At 39.8% G+C, this 13,314-nt stretch overlaps 2 long non-coding RNA genes across 10 annotated transcripts in view; one reads left to right on the top strand and one right to left on the bottom strand.

Annotated features, from left to right (window-relative positions):
• Window positions 1-13,314, top strand: part of LOC145528697 (uncharacterized) — a 436,715-nt gene that overhangs the window by 32,253 nt on the left and 391,148 nt on the right. The window lies entirely within an intron of this gene.
• On the bottom strand, window positions 6,926-12,573 carry LOC145528699 (uncharacterized). 3 transcript variants are annotated; one of them, XR_014070567.1, is made up of 3 exons: window positions 11,615-12,573; window positions 11,227-11,459; window positions 6,926-10,876 (listed from the first exon to the last, which is right to left on the bottom strand). It is a non-coding gene; the product is annotated as an uncharacterized LOC145528699 (long non-coding RNA). The 3 variants fall into 3 exon arrangements; XR_014070565.1 differs by lacking the exon at window positions 11,615-12,573 and having other exon boundaries at window positions 11,227-11,473; XR_014070566.1 differs by lacking the exon at window positions 11,615-12,573 and having other exon boundaries at window positions 11,259-11,473.

Here is a 13,314-nt window from a genome sequence, read left to right as displayed (position 1 = left end):
ATAGTATAAAGAACTCCTGCACACCTTTCACCTCGATTTATTGATCGCTAATATTTTGCCACATTCACTTTTTTTCTCATTCTTCCTGTCTATGTATAGTTACTTTTTTGAACAATTTAAGAATAAGTTGCCAAAGTCTTGTCACTTTCCCCTTAATATATCAGTGGGTAATAACTAAGAGGATATTCTCTCACCCAGTCACAGTACAATAATGAAAATTAAGAAATTTGTCATCAATTCAGAATTAGTCTATACCCTGGTTAAATTTCTTCAATTGTCCCTAAATCTATTATATCAAAAAATCTTTTTTCTGGTTTAGGACCCAACTTAGGATCATATGTTAAATTTGGTTTGCACGGCAGGTAAGATTTTAAGGGAAAAAAAATGGCATGGGGTGGGGGTTCAGTTTCTTCTCAAATTCCAGATGCCTGTTGTTTCTCATACTGGCAAATTCTGATAGCAAAAAAGAGAGTCTTAACCCTTATACAGAGATTCTGGGTTTCCTGTTGCTTTTTATTTGTGGCCCCATCAGAAGCCCTGCCAGTATTGAGACCTAAGGGTTCTCCCTGACCCTCACCTTGGTGATGAGAAAAGCTTTCTGGGGGATGAGGTGACGGTTGTCTGCTTGCAACTGTGTTTCTTTCCTAGAGATTGGCAAGGAAGTGCACTCCTGTGAGACCCAACTCAGCAGGGAGCACTCACTCAGAAGTGGTTTTGTGAAGCAGTATTACTGGTGTTAATTATTAATCATATTTATTTTAAGATTCTAAATTAACACAATTATCCATATCTGATGATTACAGCAACACAAAATATTAGCCTTTCACTTACAAATGTGTAAATACTAATTTTAGCCCTTAGTGAATTGAAAAGCAAATTATGCTAACATTACTGACTGGAGATGCTGAGGGAGAAGAGAGACCACCTCTTTTATCCCTTGTTGTGCTCCTGAAACTTTTTTTTTTTTAACATTTCCTGGCTGGAGGTTCTTTCTTATTTTAAAGCAGTTCAAGAAAGGAACTTATCTTGCTTGGCCCCCATCTCCCAACCCTTTGCAAAGAGAATGGAGATCTTGTTTGTCAGAGATCTTTCACCATGGTGGATTTTTCACATGCCAACTGTCCTTCCTGGGTAATCCATTTCCCCTTTTCTCTTTCACAGTTAAGACGTAATTCAGTGTCCACTTCCTCCATGAAGTCCACTGATCCTTCAGTCGCTATTTGTCCTTTCCTCCATGCACCTCAGCATTTACTCAGTGTTGGAGAAGGAAATGGCAATCCACTCCAGTGTTCTTGAGTGGAGAATCCCAGGGAAGACAGAGGAGCCTGGTAGGCTACAGTCCTAGGGGTCACAAAGAGTCGGACACGACTGAGCGACTAAGCATCCAGCATACCAAGTAATATGTTGTGTTTTACAAACCCTATTTCCCTTCTTGGGAATCATAATGAATTCTGGAAATGAATTCATCTTCAAGATGAATTTCATCTTCGTCTCCTCCATAATCAACATGATTTTTGGCACATGGATGGTGCCCGAGGCATGAATGAACTTCTGTCATGATCTCACATTGACCTTCTAAGAATCCTTGAATACTCATCACTTAATTTTGGAGGCTGCTAGGTCTAATACTCTGTGCTTTCCATCTATCTCTCTGATACCCTTTGTACTTTACTTTTCACTTGGGTAGAAATGGATACTGCAGCTTTATTGCAGTTGAGAAGGCTTTCAGATTACAGAGCAGATATGATGTTTTGGGGGATAATTCCATTTGAAGACTATTGGAAAGAAGACACCTGGAAGGGACTGCGAATTTGTCTTGTCACTTCTTCTTTTTGACTGATGGGTATTTTTATCATTTTCAAAGACATCTAGGGACAGCAATTGTGTATAGCCCTGGATATAAAACTTCACAGTGGCAGAGCTCTAAAGCATGTGTGACAGTTTAGAGTTTATAAAAATGGGTTTTCTCACCTGCCCCAACACAGAACACAGCTTCTCATGTCTGAAAAGTCTATCCACCCCAGAATGATAACAGTGCAAATTTATCTGGTCTCACAGATAAGCTTCCTGGTCCCACTGTCTGTTCCTTCCACCTCATCAATTCAATGGGTCTGGCTTCATCCAGGCCATTGGCCCTTTTTGTACTCAGCAACTTTTACTCTTAATAAGTCAGCTCTCATCCTGTACTGCCTCTTGCTCCACTTCGGCTCTATCTCCTAGGCCTTGGAATTCTATCTGTATCTAACCTCAGCCTCCAGCACGAGCACCTCTATACTAGTGCCTCAACACCTAGCATGTAAGGTAAGGCTCAGAAGAGCCAGGGTTACCCATTTGCCTTTAGAGCAAAGTCTTGGCACCTTATATAATGATACATCCTATATTCTGACAAGTAAATTCAGTCATGTGTCACCTACCCATTTTAAAAGCTAATAAAAAGAAACGAGTGTGTAGCTCTTATCATAGTAATGGGAGTTGTAAGATTAAAAAAAAAAAAAAAAAGCCCAGATGCCTTTGGCTTTGTTTCTCAGTAACCACTTAGATCTTCGCTCTATATTTGCATCTCGGTGATGCTTTCTTTTGCTGCTAGGCTGGGTCTATTGTTAGCACAGCACATGTGGGCTGCACTGGCAATTTGTGTCCCGGGAGGGTTCAGTTTACAAGAATAGACAAAAAGTGACTTTTCACAGCCACTGCCTCTGTAATTAAAATGGCTTATTTCTTAACTTAGTAAGGGATGAGTTGATGGTAAGGGGAATAAGAGTATTTCCAAAAAGCCTGAATTTATATTCCTGGACCACTGCCATAAATACTAACAGGTTTGCTATTCCTTGAAAGTCAATTTGAATGTTGGATATAACTAGATAGTGCAAATTGGATAAATTATGCTCTACATTCTTTTGTTTTGGAGAACATATTGACTTTTTCTTTTGGTTGATCTTGGGGAAGTGGAGTAATGCCGGAGTCCCGCTCCAGCTGGTCCAGGCGTCCCCAAGGGATGAACGGCGTCGGCGAAAGGAAAAAAGACAGAGTTTTTTTGATGGCCTAAAGACCACACTCTTTATTGCTTTAGTCTCTATTTATATAGCATATGATCTTCTACGTAATGATTCTTACAAATATTTTTCCATTTAGATCAACATCCCCTGATTCTAAGATGTGTTAAAAGTTTTTTCCTAGTCTATTGTCACATTTTGGTTACATGTTTACCCCGAAACCTATTTTTATATTACTAAAACATAATCTATAAATCATATTATTCCATCTGCTTATTTTGTACAGCCTGCTACTATGGTGAGTACAGCGTCTTGCTTCAATGACTAAAAACTATAGTGATGGCTAAGGGCAAAGTTTTTCATAGTACAGCCATTGTCAGTGGTGGCTTGTTTACCATCTACCCACATACCACAAGACTTTCTGACAAGGGGAAATCTTTTGCAGTTACCTAGAAACTATTTACGATACAATTTATATATATCTTTTCCATTTGTGCTTAGATTTTGAGGGGAAAAGGCAATTGGCTTAGTTTCTGTAACTTTCCCTGATACATGACCCAAGTTTTCCAGTCATCAAACAATTTCCTCATGAGGCCAGGTCACAATAGGCTTAGGGCTTGTTTTCCAAATGATCATGGCCTTATTCCCTGGCTGAATGTTAGGGACCCACCAGTCAGGGGCCTCAGTAGGTTTAATCATTTTTGGAATGTTTCTCTGGGGCAAGGGATCATTTTTCTTTTTATTGAACTCTCATGATTTCATCATGGAAGCCCCTACAACTCCAGCCATCAAAGAATGAAACAGAGTTAGCCACAACAAAAGCATAGAAACAGGAAGGAGGGAAGGTTCTGATCCTGGAGAGAAACCGCTTTGCAGTTTCTTCTTGAGTGATGCCGTGACTTTGTCATCCGGCAATAGATCCAGAACGGCTCCCAACAGAAAGAAAGAAACACAGCTAGCTACAACAGAAGCACAGAAACAGGAAGGAGCGAAGGTTCCGATCCTGGAGAGAAACGCTTTGCAGTTTCTTCTTGATTGGTGCCGTGACTTTGTCACCCGGCAGTAGTTCCAGAACGGCTCCCAACAGAGTAAATGGAAGCATTGTGGCAGAAGTTTCTTTTTTAAAGAAAGTGTAGTTAGGAATATACATATCTTCCTATGGAAGGGTGGGGAAAATCTCTATTCTTTTTCAACTTTGTTTTTGATCTCAGATACTATAGGTTTAAAGCATATACACTTTGGCTTCTTGGGCTTGATGCTTACTTTTTTTTTTTTTTAATTTTCTAGCTGTGCCTTGCAGCATGCAGGATCTTAGCTCCCAAACCAGGGATTAAACCTGTTCACCCTGCATTGGGAGCGCGAAATGTTAACCACTGGACTTCCAGGGAAGTCCCTTGATACTTGTTTTTTTGTACATCCTAAATGGGTTCCTGATTCTATTGTTGAGACCGTGTGGTTCTCACCCCTTGGAAGTCACAGGGACAACTGTCGTATGAAGTTAATGAAGGCCTTAGTGCTCGTTTACTTACTGCTCCTCTGGGATTCCTTTAGGCTGGAGCAGCACCTCACACCTTCAGTAGAAGGATGTGTGACACATTGCAGCTGTGTGTTGCTCAGAGCCATCTGGGAGAAATTTGAAATTGACAGAGAGGAAAACTCTTTAGGAGAAAGTCGGCTGCCTCTAGTGGGGAAAGAAAAAAAAATATCATCATAGGCAAAAATTCCTGCATCATCTTTTGAAGTCATTGAAATGAAAAGCCTTTTTGCTTGAGTTATTCAGCTAAATGCCTTAATTTTCCACTGGTATGTCAGTTGAGATCTTTCATGTGAGTAAATATCTGTCTTTAATGATGACTGAAGTAACTAAAGCTCAGGAAACCATGAAAGTAATAACCTTTTCTTTGGAGTTTATTTACTTAGCCAGCAATCGTGGTCTACTCTACTTCGAGCTTTGCACTAGGAGGTGGTCACAATTGTGTCCTCAGAAAGGAGCAGTTAGGGATTCTGAAATGTGAATATGCCTGTAAGCCTTTCCAGGACAAAACCTGGTGGTGGTTTTCTTCATGTCTGCAGATTCTTTGATAGTATTCCATGCAAAAGCTGAAGTCTAATCTCCCCCTTGTGAATGTGAATGTGAGCTGAATTGGTGACTTATTTCTTATTAATAGAATGTGGTGGATGTGATGGCCTAGGATAGGTCATTAAAAAAGATACAGCTGAAAAATGGAACTCAGCTTTGTTGGGATAAAGTTCTGAATCTCTAACCCAAATTTTATTCTCACTGAACAGGTAAATCTTTTAATCTAATTGAATTTTGTGTGACCCAGGTGATTCATGCTAGACTATAGAAACTGGTCAGTCCAGATTTGGGAATTGGTGAGAATGATTATTTAGATGAGGCTTGTCTAAGCTTCTTTAGCTAGCAAGTAATGCAAAGGATACACAACAAGACCAGGGATGTGTGCTGGTATAAGTGGGTGTGGCTTCTCAGGACCTCCTTTGTCCCTCATAGACATGTTCTACCCAAGGTCAGAGGCCTCAGCAATCTTCAGTGAGGGATGGATGTGTCAAGTCAAGAGGAGCTCACAGATTCATAATTCTTTGCTGAACTACAATGAAATAGCTTAATTCTATAATATATCTTAGCCTAGGTTCTCTAGAAAGTGGATCCAAAAGCAATTATGTGCTCTTATGTTATCAAGGAGTATATTTTATACCACAGAGTACAGGTGAGGGACCAGGGAAGAAGGCGGGAACAAGAGAGAGCTGTTTGAGGTATCATGTGTGATAATTGTTTGATCTCCATGGAACCATCTTCTAGAAGGTAATATAATTGACTACTTCTTGGGCTTGTCCACTCATTGGGGGAGGATGATAAAGAATTTGTCAGTCATTTCCATTTTTTCTGAATCAATGTTTTGCTTTTCAATTCCCCAAGTACTTATGGGTGACATTTATGTGGGTGCCAGTGGGTCCCACAATACCTCATGTCTCTGGGTCAACCATGAAGCCCTGGGGGAGGGAAGAATGGGAGACACAGACATGGAGATGAAGTCCTGATGGATTGTAAACCCACGAAGTTGGCCAGAGTCCATGCAGAGGGGGTCACCAATTGCTAGGACAAAGGTATTGGTGACAGATGAGGCCTGAGACGATCTGAAGGGTTGTAGGAGGTGTTGGAAGAGGTGTCTGATACACAATGCTTATAACCTACCAAATTCCCCATTGTATTCCTTGCCTAGTCATCAGGACTGGTGAAGTTTTAGAGTAAGGGTCAAGTCATAGACTTGGTTATTTTAAAAGAGCTCTTTGTGAATGACTTGTGTCAGAAGCATATAAAAGAGGATACCTGTTAAAAATATAGATATCTAGGTCCCACTCAGATCTACTGATTCAAAATCTCTGAGGCTGGCAACTAAAATGGGCATGTTGAACAAGTAGCTTAGGCAATCCTGAAGTGTACTAAACCTGAAGAATCACTAAGAAAATGGGATATCAGTCAATTAAACTCAACTTTATTGAATATTGCTTTATTGTTTAAAAACACTATGCATTAGAGTAGACTTTGAAGTAATTTCCATATAAAATAATTTATCTACCAGGCCCCATTTACTTCAAGAATCCTGACAGGCTATTATCCATTTAAATCCATTGACTATATTTTATTTAAAAGGTCAAGTACTGAAGCTACTTTACGTCCTTGAGTACTTTTAACAACATAGCTCCATAGCTCCTATAAAAACACACTTTTGTTGTCACTCATTACTGTATGGACTTTCCTGGAGCCAGCAAGGTGATGTCACAGGGCCCACTCTCTGTAGTCTCTGGGCTCTGTGACCTGGACGTTGCCCTCCCACCACTTTTGCCTCATGGAGGGCACTCCCCACAGGACATGGGACCTGGGTTTCCTGGTAGTTGCCCTAGTGGGTAAACACCTGGGAAGTGTGGAGGAAGTTTTCTGACCTGTGGAAGATGGGAGATGGGCCCCAGAGGATAAATTTGACTCCCTTTCTTACCCTGACAGAATTTTTGAGGTGAAGTGGTTTCACAAGGCCTGTCTGGAAATCATGCCAGGTAACTGGCTGTGTTTTCTTGTGAAGTTGCGGTTTGATGAGAAGTATGCTGCCTTGTATCTGCAGATGCTTTCTCCTTTCTGCCTTACTCTTACTGTCCTGGAATTGCACTTTCCCATAAAGCCTTGGCGTGTAAGTCTTGCCACAAACCTTTTTTTTTTCCCTTAAGAAACTCAAGGGAAGAAAATTGGTGCAGGAGTGGGTCTAGAAAGCAGACCCTCAGGACTGGATTTTGAGGTTGAATTGCCTGCTGTCTGAAAGCCATAGGAACTCCATTGCTGCCAGCACGTGGACAGTTAATAACTCTGGCATGCAGTGGCATCCCTAATTAGCTTTCTATAGCTGTTGTGACTAATTAGCATAATCTTAGGGGCTAAAACAGAAGAAATGTATTAATTTATTATCTTCAAGTTCAGTAGGTTAGAAGTCTGACTTCGGTCTCACTAGCCTAAAATGAAGGTGTCATTGGGGCTGTGATTCTTCCAGAGGCTCCAGGGGAGAATCTCTTTCCTTGCCTTTTAAGCTTCTAGTGGCTTGTGGCAACTTTCTTTATCTTCAAAACCCAGCGACATAGCATCGTTACCCTTTCTGAAGTAAACATTCGTTCCCCTATCTACTTCCTCACTCTCCACTGCCTGGATACCATGCAAAACCTCCTGTGAAGTCAATAACTTGCATGTCCTCATTAAGCTCAACTTTCATTATCCCTCATTGCCATCATGTTGAGAACAAGATTCAGGTCTAAATAGGGAAGTCCTGCTTCAGGAAGAAATGGTCCTCACAAAGGAATTGTGAAAGTACCAGGAGGAACTGGGGGAACACAGGTAAAGGACAGATCTTGAGGATGTTAGTCCAGGGAGGGGAGGAATATAAGATTGGGAGAATTCACTGACAAAGGGGCACCCATACTCAGGATGCAGTGTTCCAATCAGACCCCTGGTTCTCATCTTAGTCCCTTGCTGCTCCAGGCCTTAATCAGGGCTGCTCAAGGCCTGAATTAGGCATTGGGTTCCAGTAAATCATGTGGAGATGCCATAACTTCCTTGACCTAGAGAGTGTTCTCTCAGATTTTGAGAATGGATGAACTTGTATGGCTTGAGAAACCACCCATGACTACATCCCTCATCAAATTTTACATCTCTGGTTATTTAAGTTTAAAGTTGTTTCTGGATTAGTGAATTTGAGATGTGGGGCAAAGTAGAGCTTCACTCAATGGCTGACTCATTTGTTCAACAAATATATGTTGAAAACCTATTATTCGTCCATCAATATGCAAAGGTGCATATGGCACAAGGACCCTCTCTTGCCTCAAGGAGTAACTAATCTAGTATGGAAAATATATACCTGGGACAGGAATCATCTTCCATCTCAAGGCCACACCATTGTATTAATAAATCCTTTGGACATAATGTGTTGTGGCATATGAATTTCAGTATAGTGGTTCTATAATTGCTGCTTTTCTGATATGACAAGTAATATGATCTTATGCTAGCTATGCAAATAAGTGCATATACTTGAATAGACTTATAAAACATTTTATCTGATGCCTTCAACTTAAAAAAACGATTCAAGAGGGAAAAATATAGATTCAGATACTTGTTTCTTAAATGCATTTATATAATTTCATTACCTTTTGAGACTGTTATTTGGAAGCTATCGAAATGTTTTTCAAGAATCACTGAAAAAGCACACACCATTTTGGTGAATTTCTAATTTAAATAATATGGGCTTAGAAGGATGTGCTTCAGGCAAAAATCTCATTAATTCCTCATATGTTCCATTTTGAAATTAACAGAAAGGTTTATGAATGAGAGGCAGAAGAAGAAAGATGAATTTCTGTCTTATTTCATTTTATCTGCCACTCAGACATTAATTTTTTACGCAAGAAGAACTACTTAGTTTTTGATAATTTAAGTTCCTCACATAATTAATATTTTGCTGGTCCATCAACTTCATCATTTTTTTCCCATTCTTTTGTGACTTGCAGCTCTAAGTAAGCACCTAAGTAATAGCTGAATAAGATGATTAATCTGTAAACCATTCACTCATTTATATAATTTTTATTCCAATTAAATTTTTGAAATATTATTAAAAAGATGAATGTCAACAAAATTGTTTTGGAGCAATTCGTGAAAACTATCATGGTAGATAGAGGATGATCAATAAATATTACAGTGACGATTGTAGAAGAAAATTTATAATGTAGAAAGCAGTCATTTCCTTTACTAAAGAATTTATTCCTTTAAACATAAAGGAATATTCTATTACTTTTCATGAGAGGAGTGTTTATTTATTGATTATACATAGTTATAATTATGTATTATAAGAAGATGCTGCATTTGGAATGCTCAGTGCTGGCATCTGTTCCATGATGTGCTTTGCTTTTTTTTGGCAAATAATATTAAGAACATATTACTTTTTCCCATTATAAAAATGATATGTTGTGTATTCATACATATGTACATCTTTTTAAAAAATGAAGGAGATTATTCATAATTCTACCACCAAAAAATCACAGCTGTTAATTTCTTGGTGCTTATTTTTTTTTAATTTATTTTTAATTGAAGGATAATTGCTTTACAATTTGTGGTGTCTATTATTCCAGTCTCTCTATATGTAACCATTTCATCAGATGAACTTACCTTGTAGGGTACAATCAACAAAGGGACTATTCCCCCTTCTACCCGCCCTACCCCGGTGCCTTCAAATATTTCCTTCAAATTATTTCTTCCTTATTTGTCTTTAACAACATCTCTAGCATTCTTCTTAGTGGTTTTTTTTTTTTATTCTCTCTCTTTCTCTCACCTTATTGGCTACTGTGGAAGTATTTACAACTATGGGAATTGGCTATGATTCAGGTGTTGCCCTGCTTCCTCTGTCTGTACAATTATTGCTTCAAATAATCCAGTTCTAAGTCATTCACTGCATGACATGCCCTTAGTTCCTGGAATTGATTTAGAGGTTGCATAATCAATATGATACTTAGAAAATTTACTGGGAATTCTGGGACACAGGTAATATCTCTTTTTCTCTGTTGGATAATGGAGAATATGTATACAAAGATTGAACTTGCTGCCATGACTATCATATTGGGAAGTCATTTTGTGAAGCAGCTCACCCAGACATAATGATAATGTTGAGAGAAATGTGGAGATATTGAGCTGGAGTCCTAAAGAAATTATGCCTAAGGTCAGTGCTGGCTCTGGAATTTAGGTTTATGTGAGCCAATAAATCTCATTCAGTGTCCGAGCCAGTCTGAGTTGAGTTTTCTGTTCTTAGCTACTGAAAACATCCTAACTGGCTCATGTGTGGTTTAAACAGATGGTAATTGGAGATTATGCTCATTTCCTCTTGCTGAACTGTCTGAGCACAGTAGCATCACATGCTTTGTGGAATTCCAGAACTATATTATGGAAATGAAGTGCAGTTTCAGAAGATACTCACAGATATTTGAGGTGTATGAATTATACATTATGTTTCTGCAGTGGTCTTTCAAGTGCAAACCTCAGAGGATATGATGAATTCTCAAGAATATGTCCTATTAGTTTGGTTTAGTTTTAAGGGGACTCAATTGAGCCGAGGGATAGTTAAGCCTTCCAAGGTGATACAGAATCTCTGTAATGCCAAAAGCAAGTAATTAATTCCAGAACTGTTATGAAATTATATGGCTAAAGTTTGGGTAATATTTACTTTCACCTATCTTTATGAAAATATTTTCTTTTTCGTGTGTGTGTGTTAGTCATTCTGTTGTGTCTGACTCTTTGGGACACCATGAACTGTAGCCCAACTGTCTCCTCTTTCCATGGAATTCTGCAGGCAAGAATACTGGAGTGGGTAGCCATTCTCTTCTCCAGGGATCTTCCTGACACAGGGATCTAACCTGGGTCTCCTGCACTGCAGGCAGATTCTTTACTGTCTGAGCCAGCAGGTCATGAAAGTGTTCAAATACAAGTTAAATACAAGCTGAGATACAAAATTAGAGCTATTGTCTGTGAGATAAATCTGGGGTTGAAATTTAGGCATACATTTGTTGAAAAGATCTCAGTGTTTTGGAGACCAGTTTGATGGCTCAGACGGTAAAGAATCTGCCTGCAATGCAGGAGACCTGAGTTTGATCCCTGGGTCAGGAAGATTTCTTAGAGAAGGGAATAGCTACCCACTCTAGTATTCTTGCCTGGAGAATTCCATAGACAGAGGAGCCTGGCAGGCTACAGAGTCTGACATGACTGAGCGACTAACACTTTCAACAGGCAAAAAGTAGATCAGGGAAAAACCCAAAGCTTCATGAAAAATCACTGATATGGACAGAATGAATTATTTAAAAATGTATTTCTTCATGTCAATGTATGGCAAAACAAATACAATATTGTAAAGTTAAAAAATAGAAAATAAACTAATTAAAAAAAATAAAATGTATTTCTTTTGAGGAAGAGTAAGAAATAGAGGTAGTTGTTAGAAGTTAATATCAGTTTTTCTGATATGCCCAAAACTGATTGGGCATATCAGAAAAACTGATATTAACTTCTAATGATTACCTCTATTTCTTACTCTTCCTCAAAAGAAATACATTTTACCAGTAATGTTATAAGTAGTTGACTCTGGGAAGGAATGAGTATGAAAGTGATGCTTTTTACTATATACTGTTCTCTACTTGATTTTTTAACAAATCATGTGCACACCTTACTTTGAGCAGTTAAAGACATATCCCAGGTAGGGCTTTGTGTCACACCCTCTCCACCCACTCCTGAATTTGGCTGCAGTGCGCAGACACTTCCCTGCAAGTTCTTTCAGTTCTTCTACCCACAGCATATGGCCTCAACTATAGCGTTTTTTTCCTCTTGTTTTTTTTTCTTTGTGCCTCAAAAGACTACTTCAAAATTATGGGAGCCCTCCTGGTTAATGAATAGAAGCAACTAGGAAGTGGAGATGCATACAGACTCCTGGGGATAAACTTAACAGGGGTGGGGGAGAGAACCTGTGGACCCAATTTCAAGCTCCTACTCTTTTAGCTGGTAATTCTAGGAGGAATCTGAATATTTACTGCACTTGACAGAGGTCCCAGCAGAATACATCCCAGGTTACCTGCCGAGTTGATCTCCAGAATATATCCTTAATTTGAAGTGTTCTCTCTCTCATCCTCCTACCCCCATTCCTTCTTCCCCATTCCTGCTTCCTAGAATCACCTCTCAAATAAACTATCCACATCAAGTTCTCACCTCAGGCTCTGCTTTCAGTGGAAACGAAGACAGACGTGAAAAGTGGTCATCCTCAGCACCCTGAAGTTTCTGGCCCCTGCTCTCTGCAGGACAGTTAGACTGCCCACGATTCTGGGCACTGCTGCTGTGTACGCAGACAGCAAAATAATCCCATTGCGAACAGTCAGTTCAACTATTACAGAAATGTACCAGAAGAAAGGCTCATGGCTGGGGCAACAAATGCCATAAGGGAGTCTGTAAATGACTTTCTAGCCAGCCAAAGAAATGTCATAGAAGAAGAAAGAAAGAAAATGAGCGTGAGAGGGAAAAGAAGTTGGCATCTTACAGAGAAATAGAAGTGCTGTCTTTCCCTTTCCTCCTGTCAAGGAGGCTGAGAGGTGTGAGCAGCAGACTGCAAAATCAGCCAGGGAGCCAAGGACACCGCCAACTTGCTGTAGATACTGTAACTGTCTCTGGGGTTTTTGGAAGCCCACAACAAGAGCCTGGAAAGATGACTGAATAGAGACAGTGTCTACCATGGATGTGGGGTGAAGGCTACCCATCGACTGAAACTCTGACAGGTCCAAGAATTCTGCAACCAGGAGACCTGCCACATTTCAGGTTTCCAGTTTGGTTTTTTCTAGACTATGAATGACCACTGGCTTCTCTGCATCCTTATCATTCCACCCCCACTCCCTCTTCCATTAGCTACAGTGGGCTGGTTCTTACTATTTGCAGCCAAGTTCCAGGCAGTTTCAGGTGCCCTCCCCACCAGCCTTGCCTCACCCATGCCCTCTCGCTTGGGGTTGTTTCCTTCCCTTGTCAAATCTTGAGGGACCCATTGGACTGAGGCCCCCTCTCCTTTTCGTTTTCCAGCTAATTATATTTTCTTTTTTTCATCCACAGCCTCTTTACTCACCTCTCAGTACATCTAACAGACCTTCACATGTGATGTCATCAGGTAAATGACATCAGCAAGTGGTAATCCCCTGGGCAGTTGATGCCAGAACCACCAAGAGGAGTAAAGTGTGAGTCACTTCCACCAATTTCAGT

Source organism: Giraffa tippelskirchi, chromosome 12 (genome assembly GCF_054371585.1).
Source record: "Giraffa tippelskirchi isolate mGirTip1 chromosome 12, T2T-mGirTip1v1.2.pri, whole genome shotgun sequence".
NCBI lineage: Eukaryota > Metazoa > Chordata > Mammalia > Artiodactyla > Giraffidae > Giraffa > Giraffa tippelskirchi.
Note: the sequence above shows the minus strand (reverse complement) of the source record. Positions and strands in the feature narration are given on the sequence as shown.